The 19548-nt window shown below is 30.6% G+C and overlaps 2 long non-coding RNA genes and 1 other non-coding gene across 4 annotated transcripts; 1 reads left to right on the top strand and 2 right to left on the bottom strand.

Moving 5' to 3' along the window:
- Positions 1-4901: 4901 nt before the first annotated feature.
- On the bottom strand, positions 4902-12561 carry LOC121132183 (uncharacterized). 2 transcript variants are annotated; one of them, XR_005869258.2, is made up of 4 exons: positions 12464-12561; positions 12250-12396; positions 12103-12189; positions 4902-5662 (listed from the first exon to the last, which is right to left on the bottom strand). It is a non-coding gene; the product is annotated as an uncharacterized lncRNA (long non-coding RNA). The 2 variants fall into 2 exon arrangements; XR_005869259.2 differs by having other exon boundaries at positions 4904-5662; positions 12107-12189.
- On the bottom strand, positions 9473-9544 carry TRNAT-UGU (transfer RNA threonine (anticodon UGU)). Its single transcript has one exon. It is a non-coding gene; the product is annotated as a tRNA-Thr (tRNA).
- Positions 12562-17454: 4893 nt separating the features above from the next.
- On the top strand, positions 17455-19324 carry LOC121132579 (uncharacterized). Its single transcript, XR_005869363.2, has 2 exons — positions 17455-17662; positions 17751-19324. It is a non-coding gene; the product is annotated as an uncharacterized lncRNA (long non-coding RNA).
- The last annotated feature ends 224 nt before the right edge of the window (positions 19325-19548 follow it).

Here is a 19548-nt window from a genome sequence, read left to right as displayed (position 1 = left end):
TTGTAATTTTTGGATTTATATTTTATTTTTCAAAAAAAATGTCAAAAAATAACCCCTCCCCAAAAGACACACGATGTACACGAGTCAATACAGCTTGAGTATCTTTGACTCTCCCTCCATAATATCTGTATACAAACGGACGTACGTAGTTAATCCTCTTTCCGAGACTTCTCAAGCGTACATATATTGATGGATTAGTATCTATTATGTTCCTCAATATCAAATAATATAATAATATGGATATTAATACAAGAGAGAAAGATGTAGCTAGTGATAAGATTCATCGATTGGCTACGCCCTATTGTTATCTAAAAGTTGCGGTTTTGTAGTGTTGAATCTTAGTATTCCTTGAACTCAGAAAAAAATGGACTTTCTTAAACCCCACATTTTTTTGAAAAACAGTAGAACTCACTGGAAATATTTTTTTGGAAAAGGGTACTTTACCCTTGAACTCCAATATTTACACAATTCAACCAAAAAAAATCCAACTTTCAATTATAGTAGTCCTTGACGACAAGCTTATTACAAATATACAGTCCGTTTATTCGTGTCTAATCTGTTTTTCAATAATTTATTATATTCATTTTTTTTTTTGTATTTTCACACTTTTTCAATGCCTTATTATTTTTAGTAGTGTTCATAGCTGTTTTTGGTGTCAGGATACTTAGCTTGCAAGAGCCCATAGTGAGAGTGTTTGGAGGGGAAGCAATAATTAGATTTTATGGCATCTTGTTGGTTTGAGTCAACTTTTGTAAATGGAAAAATCAATAATTTACAAAAGAAAATATTTAATTTTTTTCAAAATTTATAACACAGCTTTTATATTAGTTATATTTGTCAAAAAATATTCCTTGGATGATGATTACGAGACGAAACACAGGAGAACAAAAAAATTTCATGTTTCATTTGAACTAGAGTAGGTTTGCCCGGGACATTAAAAATAACTAAGAACTATTCTGTTTAATATAAAACAAAAAATAAGGACCGTAAATTTTTAAGAATTATTTGCATTTTTTTTTACAAGTATGGGTATACTAACATATAGGCACTATTTTTTCACGCGATGAAGAAGTTATTGCTTTATTCTGGGTCAGACACCGAACTCACTGTCTTGCTGCCGCTTCTCTGAGCATCAATTAAACTTTCTAATATTCCAAAATACTTTCAGGTTGTACAAATGAAGCACTGGGATAAAGTGCAGTTTAAACTCTATCACCACAGGTTTCTAGGCACCAATGAATCCTAATGTTTTATAGTAACACGAACTCAATTCGACACAAAACTCAAAAACTCGAACTCCAAAATTTAGACTTGATCCAACCCTACGATTTTGTAAAAGTTGCAATCAAAATATGAGATGCTGTTTTTTATAGTACGGATAATTTATAGTAGGACTTGTGATGAAGATAAGTCAATAATTAATTATTATTGACTTATTTTCCCTGGAACTCATGAAATACCAAAAATTGTTTGAAATTAACTTAAAATATAAGTAAAATAGAAAAAAAATATTATTAATAAATAAAAAAGAAGATCCAAAATATATTTTCTACAATCAAAAGAAAAGAATCAAAATTAATAAGTAATTTATTTTATATAATTTAAATCATAATGAACATAAAACCAATTATAATCCGGGCACGTGTCCTCTTTTTGGGAATAAAAATATGATTATTGATTACTCTAGGTGATATACTAAGAATGTTATTTTTGACTATTTGGATAAAAATTACTATCCAATTGATAAGCGTTGTAAATCTACTAATGTACCAATGTATGTATAGGTATTTCTATAATTTTCGATACTTTTTTGACTAAACCTGTGAAACAAAAATAACGTTAAGGGTAATTGATATGCAATTAAAGAGTCGTCCGCAGAATATTTTTCTTAGGGTTGGGACTATCTCAGAAATTGGACAACTTTTTTTTCTTTTTCAGTCGGGCACTGTACTTTTAATGAATATGAATTGCTAACATACCTCTATTATCCAACTACGTAACATTACAATAATTTAACAATAATTTAAATATATCACTAGATCATAAGAAAAAATAAGAAAATAAAAATAACTTATGTGGGTTTTGTATTATTAGTATATTGTCTGTTTCCTCATTGATTTAAGCTTTTACAAAGACTTGAGTGTATTGAACATCAGATCCAACGACCTTTATGATTTGTATATACTTTCCATCCTTGAAGTCACGACCAGTCTTAGTATTCTTTTGTCCGTCCTTTTTGGTGATTTGATCAAGGACAAAAGTTGTTGGACATTCCATTGTATCGAGGGTGTCCACTGGACGACCGTCAGAGATAGCTTCCTCAAATTTTTTCCCGACTTGGAACTTCAATTCCATTGACTTGGCTACTATAGAAGTTTTGATAGATCACACTTCACCCTCCTTTGCAATCTCAAAGCTAGGAGTCGACACAAAGGCGGCTTGACAAAATAAAACATTCACACTAAGCTCCTTCAAGAGGTCCTCGTATTTTTCGGAGAATATTTGGTTGTACTTACCCATAAAAGTTTCCATTATGAAAATGGATTTTTGTTTCAATGTATGCTCTTAAATGTGGGACCTCTCAGTTTAGGAAACCAGACGTGTAGTCGACAACTTTTTTATAAAGAAAATGTTCATTTATGTTTTTTTATACAGAACAATTTTGTGGGGTGGGACGGGGGGGAAGAAATTACGTCCTCGGGGCCATTATTTTATAGTACTGGTAAACCAAACAATACTTTAACTGATACACATTCTGTGGGGCATCAAAAGCGTACATTACAAGTGATGGTACAGATATAAATAGTTAAAAATCCATTACTACAATTCTTTTTACGATTGTCGTTATCCAGGGAGTTGAAAATAATATTATCTCTTTGTTTCTTTTTGGCAATACGTAATATATGTTCAATAAATATAATAAACGGTTGGAATTGCATAGATATAGACATATATGGCCATCAAGCACAAGAGCAAGCTAGAATGATTTTAATCAAGATTGAATATTGATTAAATATATTTTGTTGAACTAATTATCTTCTATTTCTGTTAATAAAATCTACTCATTAATCCTTTGGAGGCATTGCAAATTAAACTTGATGTTCATATAATAGATTTTATCTAAAAAGTAATATAGGTTCCAAATTAAGTCACATAAATCAAATGAAGATGTCAAACTATAGGTAACAATCTTGGATAGCTCAACTCATTCTAAAAAATATAATATAAAGCCTATGATTATGCTTATGAATAATATATAAATATATAACATGATAAATTGGACAACTATCCTAGTCGTTATTTGTGTAGATACACCAAATTATAAACTCTCTTTCAAAAAAGGAAAAAAAAAATCACTTACAGAATGAATTAAGTTTCATCAAAAAAAAAATCCCCGATAATGTTTAATGGATGATTCCTAAGATTGTGTCCGTATCGGTCCTAGAACTGGAAACGACATAGTCGAACTGAGATCGCAATTTATTGCATATCGGTCAATGTTTTTTTTTTTGCTTCTTTTCGTTTGTAGCATTTTTTGGTATACATATTTACGACCTTTTAAAATTATATTTATATAATTTTATGTATATGAAGCAAGTCTTTAGTTTTATTAAATTACATAACTTTTCTTCCAAAAATAAACAAACTTTTCTCTGAAGTACAACGAGACTATTATTCTCACATTATTTCTTCACAATTTTTAAAATGAATTCTGAATTACACATATTATATTGGTATATTCATAATATAAAAACCATGCATAGAATTTCATTCAATATTTTATTAAAGCCATTCTCAATTCTCCATCTTTCGGCCCCCTAGTCTCCCCTGAGGCACCCACGTTGAAAACTTTTTACTTTAGTTTTCGGGACCCCTGTTTGAACTTGGGGTACTATGTACTCTGCGTATTAGGTAGTTGCTGCCTTGTTCGTATCTTAAACATTTTCTGAGCCAAAACTTTCTAGAAACGCCTCTTGTTTTAAGTCCCAGTTACGAAACTGAGACTGTATAAAAAAGAACCGATAAAGAAACCATTGAAATTAAATTATCAAGACCGGGGCCGATAGAACCGCTCAACCTGAACCGGATAAAACCTTGATAATTCTTTCCACAAATGTGCACTTTTTACTATCACAAAAGCTTTTATTTAAAAAAAAAAGAGGCAGGAATACAAAGGTAGGCGGTTTTAAATTAATAGTGTGAAAACAAATATACTGTCCCTTACTGATAAAAAATGTTATCTCTATCAAAAATGTTTTACTCATGCCAAAGTAATTATTTTTGTGATTGAAGCACCATGTTTTAATCAAAATTTCATTGCATAATATCTTGTAATTAGGTACTGACATTCAACTGTTATGTTTTTTTCTTAGAAAACGGAAGAAAACTTAAAACATGTTATCATCAACTAATCTGTTGAAACTAGCGGTAGTTCAACACTTTTTAAATACTGGATAAATCTGATTATTGAATATATTTACGATGATTAGGTAGAGATTACCAATTAGGCTGTGGCTACGTAAAAAAAAATACCAGAGAGGGAAAATATTTTATCAGAAAGGGGTAAAACTTAGAAGCATTTAACAAAAATGTTTCCTCATTCAAAACACCACATATTTTGTTATTTGTATAAATATATAATATGCAACGATTATTTTAAACAAATTGTCAAATGCTCTTCACCACTTCTATCAAATATGGAGAAGAGGAACTCTTCGATTCTGGCAAAAATGTTTCACAAAGTCAGTAGTTTTTCTCACTTTTTAACAAAAAAAGATAATGTCTACTACTATTTTCAATTTCTACAACAGTAGGACTGCCAAGCCTATAAAACAAATTTTCTTTCAACGTTGTAAAAGAATAGACAAGTATGAAAATAAAAAACCCCAGAGGGAATTCTAAAAATACCTGTATATTTTATTGTAAATTTTCAAGAATTATGAACACATTGTTGCACTTATACGGATTTGAATGTATATATAACGTACACAAATATCCCTTTTCTTGATTTTTGCTCCAAAGTGTTTTTGTTAACACATACAGGGTGGGGATTTTCAATACGGAAAAAGTTTAAACCTCTATATCTTGGCAACTCTGATATCTATGTTAATAAAAGTGAGCTCATCAGATTTAGGTGACAAAATTGTAGAAGGGAAAATATAAAATCCTTAAGATGTCCTCCGAATACGCACGGCGTTCAACCATTATTTTGTGCATGCGTGCCGAGGCCAACGACTTAAATAAAAATATATCTAATTATGCAAGAGAGTTTATATTAATATTAACATTTTTCTTTTATCATGATAGAATTTTATATTGGCGCCCTTTTCCCAAATTTGGTAATTAAACTGGATTGATTCCGAAAAACTAACATTTTAAAGACCTTTATTTTTTAGGCAAAGGAAGTGTGTCTTCCCTGCTACCCGGATAATAACCCTTTGGACTTCTATGGGAGTGTCTTGGAGAGAGTCCTATAAATGTGTCCATAATACTATGGACTCCTTTTGGGCTTAAAATTCTCGAAGAAGTGGGCAACATGGACGAGAAGTTCCTCATCAAGGCCTGTGGGCTGTGGTTGGAGCTGAATTAATTGATTTTAAGGAGATAAATGTAGTCTGGTCCATATTTTCCCGCTCATTTGCACCCTATACTTGTAAATTTACTACAAATATAATACAACTTTTTGTTAGTTTTATATCTCAAATTAATTTGACGTCATGAATTACATTATAATTGAAGATAACTAATTGATATTTTTACAACATAAACTGGACTATTTTTTAATAAAAAATTGATAAAAACTTCATCAAATGGCCTTAAGAATAAAAAAGCCTTAACATCTGCATTAAGAACTACTTGATGTCTGTGATAAATACCATTGAAATCTGAACACTTACTAATTCAATAATTAATGAAGATTGAAATTAATTTATATTTCGATAGTTTAAGGCATAAACAATTAGTTACAAAATATAACAAAGTTGAACTCTATAGCTTACGACAATTCGAGGAAATGATACTTAAACGTGATCGATAAATTACAATTTGTGAACTTTATGCAGTAGGGCTGGAGGTGGTTCGTGGCAGTGATTGACTTCACTATGTAACTCGTCATCCAAGAGGAAAAGATTTGTGAACTTCTGAATTAATTTAATGAAATAAAATGGTATATACATTATCCTCAAATTTTCCGAATTCACCCTGTGTTATTATAATCTGCAAAAGCAGAGGAGATAATTTCTAAATATCATGTCAAAGCAGCTCTCTTCTCCAGTCTATTCCCCTCTTTCTCCCCCTTTTTTTCCTTTTTTACTTAAGTGACTTTGGTTGACATGACAAGCCTTCATAACATTCTAATAAACATATTTTCATAAATACAAAATAAATATCCATTTACAAGAAGCATAATAATAAAATAATAATCAATAAACATATCCTCACGTAGTCAAACATACGAGGAACCATGTGTGTGTATGTTTTTACGAGTCATGTACAAAGTAGTTAGCTTAGTAGCAAATGTTTATTTATTTTTTCAAAAAGAAAAAAAGTGGACTAATGGTCAATTGATTAATTCAAATATTTTACATTGTTTACCTACATAGATGGGATTTAATTAAATAAGAAAAATATATTTTTAATACCCAGGCTCAAACAATAAATTTTATATTCTTTCTCTTTTTCGTACCTAAATGAATCATTAAGCTTTTAATTGACCCCGTGCAGGGGTTCTTAAGCTTTAATATTTTGGGGAGAAAGGTTCGTGACATGGCTATAACTATATACGATACAGATGTTAGTCCATCATATTTATATTATAATAACAAGGAGTCTTGGGGAGAGGACACGACCAGAGGTTTTGAATAGTGATTAGACGATGCCAAATTTCCATTTTGACTTTTCATTGTTATTTTTAAATGAATAAATTTCCGATAAATATCGATGAAACTTCATCAAATGTGTGTTTTAAGAACAAAAAAGACTTAACACCTGCTTTGAATACTATTTGATGCCAATAATAAACACAGATATTTAAATATGAGCCGAACAGCAGCCTTGCTAGCTTCATTATTTGGAGGGGGACTTAGCCCCAAAAATTATCAACACCATTAAATAACTACATATATATATATAATTACATTTAGTTTATATTATAGGCTATCATTGGCCTGAGTTTTTAGGGGTGGACGAACATATAAACTTTGCTGTAATAATATAAAGTTACATTCATTTTAAAAATTAAGTATTTCCTTTTTTAATATGAATTGAACTACACGCTTGTGAGATTTCATTCATTTTTGTATACTTAATTGGTATATAAATCAGGGTGCTCTAAATGCAGTGCACCTGGTGACGTCTTTTCATACACTCATAAATTATTTTATGAATCGCTAGAGAGCTCTTAAGTTAAATCATTGTTACTTTTTCAATACTTTATCATAATAAACAGCAAGATTTTTTTTGCAAAAGAACAATTATTCAGTCAAATTGTATTAACTCACTGAATATTCAAATTGTATATTATGATCAGATAATGAAAAGCCCAAATTTATTTAGTGGTACATCCTTTTATGGCTGAAGGAAGCAAGAGTTTATGCTATTATACATACTCAGAAGTTGAACTTTATTTTATTAATTGAGAATATATTCTGAGTGTTTGGAGATAAAAGAATGGCTTCACAGCCATAACTTTATAATTTATTAAACTTTTGAATAAAAAACGGGTAAATTGAGAGTTTCATATCTACTTTTTGAGGCATTCAAAGTTATTTCCCTCAGCCGCAATGACAGCCTCGACCCGTTGTTGAAATGAGGAGCAAGCTGAGGCAATCTTCTCCATTGACGGAGACTTTTGTTATACCGCTATAACGAAATAAAAACATTTTTAAAATCATGACTCAGGTACACCTAAGTTTTGAATCCCACTGAAGTGAACCAATTTCTATTACTTGGCTCTCTCAAGCCATTAAAGCCATATTTCTAGATTAATAACCATGTATTATTTCTTACAAACTATAATTAGAACAACATATTTTCCAGGAAGTGCAAGTTAACAATAATAATATTAAATACATAATTCTTGAAGAAAAAAAATGAATGTTTAGCGTTGCTTGCCGTAGAAATATAATCATATACTAAAATATTCTCATTTCAAATTGCTTAATGTGACACCGGTAGAATTTATTCGAATTTAAAAATATTTTATGGGGTGTGTTTTTATTATAGGCAAACATTATTATCATACAGCCAAGTTTTTACTTCGAGGTGTATGATGCACCCTAGCCTACGTGTTTGAAAGACGGAAATTGCAGGCCTTCCCTCTACATCCAACCAAAAGATATAGTCAAGAGGGTTGGCATCTAGGCTTTAGTGGCCCAAAAGTGTCAAAAAAAAGTTCAAAATATCTCAAAAGAGTTATACAATGGAGAAGATGGGTTTCCTTCATTGATGGTGTCAAAAATGGCCTCATAACACTCACAAGGCACCCACTTTTTTGAAAGCTCTCTGGGAAGTCTGATGTGAAACCCCTAGATCTCTTGCATGGGCCCTCATTTTAATTTTTTTTTAATTTAATTTTTTACGAATACCTATAGATTTTTGACATTTTTTGTGAATGGCTGTGGATTTTTGAAATGTTTTCCACAAAAATTTAAAATTTTAGGATTTTTTTCAAAAAAGCCACGCGCAAATATATATATACATATAACCCTGTAGATGCCCCTGGTATTGAGATAAAGTTAATTAATTTCGTGTCGTAGATATTATAGACATATTTAATTACTCCGCGTTCAAAGGGTATTTTTATTGAAACATATATCTACGTATATTATATAGCTATTTAATTAAAAAAATCATATGCTTCAATAGTCCAATATCGTTTATATAAATATATTGGCTACTGTCAGAGTATTTTCTTCAAATCAGACTCCATCACGAATAATTACATTCCTAATTACAAAGAGAAACAATCTAAGTTTTTTTTTTTTAAAGTGTCAGATTTGTAGTTAAGATAATACTTTATGTCAATCAAGATGAACATAGACGCTTTAGCTAACTCTCCCAAATAAAATAAATCTCATGCCAAAAATTTATTTGTTTAAAAAAAAAAGTAACTAACGAGGAGTTTTTTTTATTTTAGAAACATACATTATTTTGACACTTAAACGCTGTGTTTATTTATTTTTTTATTGTCTTTAAAAGATGGATACAGTACTCTAAGAGAGATAATGATTTAAACTTTTCAAATTGCCACTTACCTGCAGGCACAAACGTAAATATATAATATTACAGAGATCATTAAAAAAAGATGTCCTATAAAGATAAACAACGTAATATGGAGTCTAAATGAAAAATCCAAATTTATGATTTAGTGTAAAAGGACATTTATTTGATATGGCCACTGAACAAAATTATCCTAGAGACAAGCATAATTTAGTTTGATTCATAAAATATTATCCGTACAAAAAGAAAAAAATGCCTCCAGAGAGGATCGAACTCTCGACCCCTGGTTTACAAGACCAGTGCTCTGCCACTGAGCTATAGAGGCTTACTTATTTTTAGAAGAAAATATATTTTATCTTACTTATCCTTTCTTTTACGACACGAATGGGCAAAATATGGTCTATTGGCGATTGTAAACCCCAATTTATATCAAGCTAGATAAAACCTCTTCCTTCCCTGAATTTTACTTCATAAAAATTGAAAGGTTGCGTTAAATATACATAAAAATTGGTCAGAGAAAATCGTACACAACAATGACACACCATTTTTTTATTACCTTCCCCATCATTTTACTTCATAAAAATTGAAAAGTTGCGTTAAACATACACAAAAATCCTTCAGGGAAAAATTGTACAATACCAAAGGAGGAGAAACCCAAACTTATTTGCCCCCATGAGTAAATTGACCTTAGTAATAGCATAATTAAAGTACAACCAATCAATGTTCAGAAAAATAATAAGGTTTATTTAGAAACGTAGAAAATCGACAGCTGACAAAAAACTAGGATAAGATTAGTGGAAGATTAAAATATTTTCGTTTTTTTCGTATAAATATTATATTTTATTTAATTAAAAGTTTTATAAATTAATAACTTTAGAAAATTTCTTTGAGTAAAAAGTTTGTCCACCCCCTCCCCTCCCCTGCATTATTAAAGTACTTTTTTTTCTATGTGGTGATGGTACAACAATGGAATTGAGACAAAGGTTATCCTTATGATACAATAAACTAATAAAAGTATATTATCAACAACTGTGATGGTCTTTACACATATTATAAAAACAGCACTAAAACCCCCGCCCTAAACACATTTCAAAAATTCAATTATATTTTATAGCAGAAAACATCATAAAATGAATTAATACTAATAGAAAACAATAATAAAAAAAATGATTTATGATCTCCACCCTCCAACAAAAGGTGGAGAAAGAAAGGTATTAATTAAAATAACAGAGCCATTATTAATGTCTACATATCCACCATCTATTCTATATTATGTATATTTAATAACATATCAACATACCTAGGGTGATGGTGAATGAGATGGTGATTCATGCCAGGGTACTGCATAGTCTAAATATATAGAAAAGTACTGGGTAATTTAATTATATTCTAGGTAAATTAAGAAAATTACCATCAAAGAAATGTACATTTTTTTTTTTGCTAGCCCAGAATACCACCTATTAACTTATACAAAGTCGAGGTCCTCTAAGAGGCTCTGGTACATTTAATCCCATACTAACACTCCTTTACGCCACAGAATTCATCCTATTCTCATACTACTACATATTTTGTGCATTCCAAAGACTGAGTCATAGAGACATTCATCCTTTGACTCCCAAACAAGAGTTTGTCTATGAATGCGAAGACAAAAACAAGTGATTTAAAATCCCCTCATGTTCCATAAAAGCCTTTGAGGATAATAATAAACCGTATATCTATCCGTAAAAGTCAAAAAGGGGGTCGGAGGAGGGAGGGAGGGGGGTTGGTGTACTAAAAAATGGCACACAAGTGTATACTAACATATCTATAGTGGAGATTAATGAGTAAATACATTAAACCTTGCAAGAGGAAATGAGAATGACTAATGACTACAAAGAAGGAGGGGGAGGCTCTTGGCTCTGTAGTACATACATGAAGGGGGAGGGGGCAACTTATAATTAAATGTTGCTTTTATGTAGTACGTATGTACCAATATTGTACATATATGTATGTACGTAAAAGGGTGCAAAGAGAAGACGAAGAGAGATCCTCTCTCATTCCGAGAGGCTAAATAATTAAAGGAGTCTTAATCATATTATTAATTCCTAGAGAGAGAGGGAGAATAAAACTAAAATATCAAGTGTGTATGTTATGTTAGATATCATATATGTTCCTATTAGACTGTCCTAGTTTCGGATATTTCTACACATACATACACATAGACTTTTGCTGCTGAGGACACACCAAAAACAGACTTTGGCAAAGTTTGAGACCTCTCATGCGACTTTTTGCGTGGTACAGGTCATTTTAGTTTGGAAAAATGGTATTATTGGCAATTTTTAGACACGTTACCCTTAATATTTTAATAAGGCTAAGATGTGCTCAATGATTTGCAGTTTCTCTGCTTTATCACAAATAACATGTCAAAATGTTACCCTAGTTAAAGTAATATTTGTTAAACAAAAAGAAGAAACATTATCTTGTACTACGTTTGATACAACATCTCAGGCCAATAAAATGATTAAAAACAAGGTGCACCATATTTTCAACTGATAAACAGAATACTCAAAATAAAAACTAATATTGTGCATGAAATATACTAAAAGTCGTACTTTACTAATTCAATGAGAAATGAGAGAACTAAAAAAATATACTATATTGCTGTGACATTATGGTAGTTTGGGGCTGCAACATAAATAAATTAAAAAGAAATATCCTTATTTATTATACTTTCTCGCGCACAAAATCCAAAGTCAGTTTTTGTATGATCTCCAGCAGAAAAGGTCTTTGTGCAGGGAGACAAGAATATTAACCCGAAAACGGGACAGCCTAATCTACATAAATATATTGATAATGAGTCAGCCATATGGCGTGCAAAAAGAAAATGAGATAGTTTACATATACCTACATACTCTGAAAGTTGATTATGAATTATACATAAATATAATATACGTCGCTTGTGATTGGATACATTAAATTGAAGACACACATCTGTTGACAAAAATATAAAGTTGATAGCATTATTTTTATAATAATGTCTTTTGTTTTTACTTTTCAACGTTTCCAAATGCAAATATACGTCCATATTTATATTATCTAAACAAATGTCAGAATCCAATATTTAAAGATTCCTAACGAAACAATGGAAGGAGTGAAGGACTTGACACGAAATCCAACTGTAGTCTCCTAATAAAATACCTTAAAAGAAAAAAGTTATTCACATGTTATGTAGATATGACATCTAATATTCATACATAATACTCACAAATACGATTACTTCCATTAATTTTCACTCGATCTGAGGAATAATTTGAGGAGTCGAATATCAATGAGTGGTCATTGTTATTTATTTACTAATAAATTGAAGTCAGGTTGAAAGGACCAATCATATTATTAGTAGAAATTATTGACCAATCACTGCCTTCTATTGTAAATAGAGTTTTCATGTGACGTCATAATTTTGATGTCGTCCAAACAATCCAGTTTTATAAGTATGAAAATAGTGAACTATTGGATGGATCAACTAATAGAAGGACTTCAACTTAACTGTCCATAAATAATTTCTAGCTCAATAGTCCTATTTTATTATTATGTATCTGAGCCTGGAAATATGCTATTACTTCGTTATACAATCTTATTTCTACATTCTCAATAAAAATTAACTATTATTATGGAAAGAATGAGATATCCTACTTTTCTAGTCACAAATCGATAAAAAAAGAATACAAATTTTTAGATATTTTCAATACATAATACTATATCAGTGTTTATCATTTGTCTCAAGTAGTATTATATGTAAGTGTAAAAGTATTTTTTATTTATAAAGCCATTTGATGGAGTTTTATCAAAGCTTATTAGAATTTTGTTCATTCTATTTAGTAAAAATATCAACTTTGAGCTGCCAGGATGAGGTCTCTTTCAATTTATAACATCAGCTCTAAAGCAGAATTAATTAATTGCATAATATTTGAAGGTTACCACATCTTAAGGGATCATAGTAAAGGTTGTGCCTGGTTCAGGTTCAGTGTTTCCATCGGTTCTGTTCTCGGTTCTTTCATTTCGATTGTATCGGTTCATCTTTATCGGTCTTGGTTCCGGTGTTCGGTATCCGTCCTTTTTTTACATGCTCAGTTTGGTAACAGACTCTTAAAACAAAGGGTCTCGTTAGTAAATTCATGTCTAAGAAATGATAATAAATACAAACAGAGCTGCAGCTACCTTATACGCAGAGTGCGTATTGCCCCAAGTTGAGACAGGGCGTTGGAAATTAAGGTTGCTTAGGAGAATGGATTTTCAAAGAGGCGTAGGAAGATGGAAAATTGAGGGCTGCTTTCAGTCTACACATACATAGTACAAATGTTTTGTATAAAGAGGGTCTCAGCTAAAAAATGAGTCCTATTTGACCAAATTATAATTTGACCCATGAGGTCAAATTTAAACTTTCATATCATGGCCCCAAAATGAGCGAATATAAAATCAATTTCAGAATTAAGCGTTTTATCTGGGGTTTTTTTTTCTAATATATTTTCTTTTACTTATCATAAATACTTTGTTTGCTGAAATTGAACAACAGGCTCAGAAGATAAGACTATTGAAATTAAGGTTTCACAATATTATTTTGTTAAAATTGCAAAAACAAGGATCTCTAAAGAAGACATCACTTGATTGCTAAGAAAAAATAGATTCGAAGAAGCACTTAAAAATCAACATGTTATATAAATTTCATCAAATTATGAGTTGTTTAGGGAAAAAATCGACCTTTTTAGAAGACTTGACATAGAATTACTAATAGTTAACTTTTGTCTACACTGATATGTAAATAAAATCGTATAAAGATGTAATAACATACTTTTAATCCATATTAGGATCTGAGATATAATAAAGCTGGACATTTAAAATATAAATTTTTGATAGACAGTGTAGTTTTAAGTCATTTTACTTGTCAGTCCCATTTTGACATCCAAATAGACGGTAGATTTCCTTATTTTCCTTCATAAAAAAACTGTTTTTCATCAAACTCGGGGTTTTAAGCCGCCAAGATGGCCAATGTCAGCAATGTTGACGTCAAATAAAAACACTATACCAGAGGTTCTCTAAGTGTGATAAGTGGATATTTGAGTAGGGAAGTGAGTTTTTATTTCTTTTAAAAAGGTCACCTATATGTATTTTATGGCAATGAACAATATGCCATAAAAATGGCTTTTAATAAGAATGTTATTTAGCAATATGTATTTTAATTACTAAGAGAAGCTCATTACAAAATTTTGTATAACATTTCTCAAAAATGTTCAAGTTTTAATAGTTTTTAAATAACGTTGCTACTTTGTGGAGTCGTCCCAGAGATTTTTGAAATATCGAAGAAAGATCTTCTTCTTTTTTTTAATGAATATACATATTTCATTTTTGAAGGACATTACATTTTTTATTGAATATTTTAAATTTAAGAGAACCATCTATGTCTTTTATTTGAAATTTTGCTTACATTACAAAAAAAAATTTACTTACATTTCCATACTTTCCTTGGTCATCAAAAAAGTTTGTATTCAAATATCTGGAAACAGCTGTTATTCATAATTTGAAAAGTAATAAAGCCTTCTATGTGGATTTGTTTGCGTGAGAAGATTCTTTGTTATTCTGATATTTATTGTCATTTTCCCTCATGGGGGGCCTTTATCTTCGTTTCAATTAACTTTTTTAACTCAAATAAAATGGGCAATTCATGGAGGTTGTATTTTTAGTTATATAGTTTAGTTTAGTTATTCAAGTATACTCGACGCCCCTAGGGGTAATTCAAAAACCACGTGGTTTTTTTTTTCAAATAACTCTAAACCCTACTGCCCTCTTTTTGAAAAACATTTTTTTTTTAAAGAAAAGGTCAATCTTTTTTCAAAAAAGGAAAAGGTTCACCCCCCTCTTCTTCTCAACAAAGAGAGATATGGTTTTAGGCATTACTCAAACCCTTTTTCCTTAATTGGTCACGTGGTTTGTGAGCGTCCCTTAGCAGACAAAAAAAAGTTCTTTCTAAGCCAAAACATTTGAGAAAATATTGATCATGTGGTCTTGCTTTGGCCACTTGGTTTATAGCTTTTGTAAGTTACAAAAATATATGCTCACTGATGAGTATAAATGAGTCAGGAATAATGAGTATAATTTGTAGGTATGAAACGATTTGCTTGTTATTTTTTAGTATTTACACAGTGTATATATACGAGAGGTTATAAAACCATATATTTGTATTTTTTATTAGTTGTAAAAAAATTTAAGCAATATGAGTGATATGGAGACATTTTTAAAGATAATAAATGAATGATAAATATTTGAAAAAGCTGTGCTTTTGAGCAGCTGATTGTGAGTGATAAGAAAAAGCTGATAAGAAAAGAGTTTTTAATATTTTTATTGTATGTATATTGTATATTCATACAAAATGTATTTTGAGACTTTTCTAAACATCGTCTTAACAACTAATTAACATCATTTCACCTAAATACATTTATATATTTAACCTACCTATGACGACCTCTCTAAGTTGAAAATAAATCTCATTTCATTTTTACAATCAGATAAAATAAAGGAATTTAAAATCTTAAAGAGAGTGACAAATTCCTTGTTTTATTGAGACTCTTTTAAAATATCTCTATTGTTTCATATAACATCATTTATAGATATTAGTGTTGAGACTCGGTCAAAAACTGGGTTATTTTTCGGGTTGGTCTTAAGTAATTTCTTCTAGCTTGATTTGGACCGATATTTTAGCCAAGATAGTAGACGTAAATTTAATCGTTTTCAAATGGCAGACTAATTTTTTTTTGCCCTCAATCTATAGATCGAGTTTGTCCATAAATTATGATTTATAAGTTGTACATATGTAATTGATTCAACACATTTATCTTCATATGATATTGTTGTAGGTAGTTGTTCACAATTTTGAAACACACATGATGTCCTCAAAATTGTTTACTATATCGTTCTATACCGAATTTTAAATTAGATTGATCTAGACTTAACGTCTTTAAAAGACCGAATTAATTCAGTGAAGTAAAAATAATAACGGTGTCAAACCGCCCTATAATTTTCCGACCGAAACTCAGCACTAACTTAGTAAATTTTCTATTATCACTCAAAAGAATATAAAAAACTACAAAAAAAAACTCATTCCTTTATTAATTATAAAGTAAATTATATTTGCATAGTGGTTACAACTTTCAGTTGATTGTAAATACTATAACAAGGGGGAATATATATAGACACAATATGACTCGTTGCAGACTCGTATTGAGTGAGGAATTCCAAATAAAATAACTTCAACGGAGTCCTCATACCAAATCTTCACAAAATCAATAAGTCACAAAGTAGCAATGGGGAGTTCAGGGTTGCCCGGGATTCATTTTCACACGTACACTCTGCTTTATCGATGAACATTGATCCCGAATTCGGGATCCTATTCTCCAAAGGGATTTCATTTCAACCTTTTAAGCTCTACCAACTCCATGTTTTCTCTGTTTTTCTTCAACTTTTCGTCTCTTCCTAATTATACGGCATGCCAATATATCGACTTTTATTTACAAAATCAATTCAAATATGTGTGTTATCCTTGATATATCTCAAATTGCCAACGATACAGAGCATTTTTGAGGAGCACCTATTTTTTAAAGTTAAGACATTCAGCTATCAAATTAGATACTTCTAAACTTTTTGAATACATTCGTCTTGAAGCTATGAGCCTTTGAATAAAAAGTACCTATTTTTAACTCTAAACAAGGAAAACTCAAGTTAGAAGCATGATACAAAATTTAAAAATGGTTTTAGAATTTTTTTACATAAGCTTTTGTAATATATTTAGATAACTTATCCCTATCTTCAACACCAAAGGCGTAAAAAAGTTTTAACACTAGAACGACGAGGGTATCATTTTTGATACCCATTTGGGATTCAATGAAATATTGTGAGAAACTTCTTGATTGTATTTGTTTATAAGTTCATGAATTCTCCTAATTCATTTTATTAATCACAAAAAAAAAAAAATTATAAATTAAAATTAGTATTCGTTTCGTTGGTACAGTGAACACTACCGAGACAGACGTGGGTATCATTTTTGATACACAATCAATTAAAATAATATGTTTGTTCTACAATTGTGTATGAACAGGCTCAAGCCTATTTGAAGAGGCTGAAGCAAGTTCAAACATGAATCAACTTCTCTAGATAGGAATCGTATACATTTCTAGTATAAATATAAACGTAGATTTTTTTTAAACTATCCATTCTGCTTCCACCTTTTATTGTACAAGGATGTCCAAGAACAAATTATCCATTGCGTAAATAGGACATTATCTTGAGTGCACATCGTACTCCGATTCAGAAGGTGAGGATTTCGAATTGGAAAAAGATGAAAAATATGTCCAACCCCCTCAATCAAGTTCTTCTGATTCTGATGACTATTCTGATGTTTTTGACAAGCCTGTCGGTAAGTAATTTTCTTGAATAGCATTATTAGTTTTGCTATATACTAGATGTATTTATTAACAACTAATTGGTATATTTAACATTTCAAGAAATGTCAGGATGCAATCAAGTGACTCAATTCCCGTCTTCTAAGAAACATAAATCAACCGACTTATTAGAAGAGTCAATGTATGTTGGCAAGGATAATACAATCTGGCACAAAAAAATAGGAAAACATTTTGAAGGAAGTCTCAGGTCCATCATCATTTGCAAAATGTAACACCATTACAGATGAAACATTATCAGCTTTTGAACTCTTGATCGATAATTATATTATTGATCACATTGTAAAATGTACAATAGTTGAGGCTCGTTCCAAACTTAAGAATGATGTATGGACAACCAGCAAACGAGAAATACTCCAACTGATGGCAATAATGTATGCTAGAGGAATCTTAGCCAAAGGGCAGCCGACAGAAGTCGTTTGGTCAAGAAAATTGGGGATCAATCTCTTTAGGAATACTATCCCCGAGCGACAGATATAAGGAATTATTGAGATATATCCTCTTTGATATTCGTTCCACAAGATCACAAAGACTTCAAAACGACAAGTTCGCCTTGATTTCAATGTTATGGGATCAATTTGTCGAAAATTGTAAGTCATCATACAGGCCAGGTGAAAATATTACCATTGATGAGGAACTATTCCCATAAAAAGATAGATATCCATTTACCCAATATATGGCTAAAAAGCCTAATAAATTTGGTATAAAATTTTGGTTAGCAGTTTATGCATCGTCCAAGTACTTGGTAAATGGATTTCCTTACTTGGGAAAAGATTCTCAAAGACCAGCAAATAGATCTTTATCAGAATATGTCGTAATGAAGCTAATGGAACCATATTTGGGTAAAGAGAGGAATGTTACAACAGATAATTTCTTTAGGTCATTGTCTCTTGCAAATAAACTTCAGAAAAATAGGACGACTATTTTAGGAACTATGAATCATGCTCGCAAAGAAATACCTCCTGAACTAAAAGCTACCAGACAAGCACTATTTTCAAGCTTAATCTTTGTAAATAGTAAGCATTGACTTCGTATCAAGGGAAAAAACCAAAAATGTTTTAATTTTGAGCTCTGTTCACAAAAGTGTTAAAGTGTTAGATGTACGAGAAAGGTTACCAGAATCAATCCAGTATTATAATGAAACTAAGTATGGAGTTGATATTCTAGATCAAATGGCAAGACTTTATTCCACCAAAATGTCCTCTCGCCGATGGCCTTTACAAGTTTTTTATAATATTTTGGATTTTGCTGGTATAAATGCTGTTATCTTGTACAGAGAAGTGACTCGTCGCCAGTTTTTGAATAATTTGATTACCGAAGTTATTGGTGAAGATGATGAATCAAAGGATGATATAGAAGAAAATAATCAATTATTTCAATCACAATCAAACTGTTCAACTAAAAAAAGAAGCTGGTGTACAGTCAATTGTACAAGAAAATCACGGCGCTTAGCAAGCAAAACCTGTTGTAAATGTAAGAGATTCGTATGCAAGCCTTGTATTGGTACCGAAAAAACAATTGTAACTTGTAAAAAATGCTAATTTCTTTATATGTGTTATTATAAAAGTTATGTTTATTTTTTAGATAAATAATCAATCTTCGGAGAAAATAAAAATTAACACATTACTTTTAATTTTACCAACCACTTACAGTTAGAAATATTAAAAAATAAATGGGTATCATTTTTGATATCCACCGTCGTTTAAGGAGAGTAGTTACTATCCGTCGTTCTAGTGATAAACCTTAAAAATATCAACAACAAAAAAAGGCCTCTTTTGAAGGCCATGAGGCTAACTGAGAAAAAAATAAGGCCATATTTGGAATCAGTGGATTAAATTGAACT

This window comes from Lepeophtheirus salmonis, chromosome 2 (assembly GCF_016086655.4).
Source record: "Lepeophtheirus salmonis chromosome 2, UVic_Lsal_1.4, whole genome shotgun sequence".
Classification (NCBI taxonomy): Eukaryota; Metazoa; Arthropoda; class Copepoda; order Siphonostomatoida; family Caligidae; genus Lepeophtheirus; species Lepeophtheirus salmonis.
The sequence above is the reverse complement of the archived record's forward strand: the minus strand, read 5'-3'. Positions and strand labels throughout refer to the sequence as shown.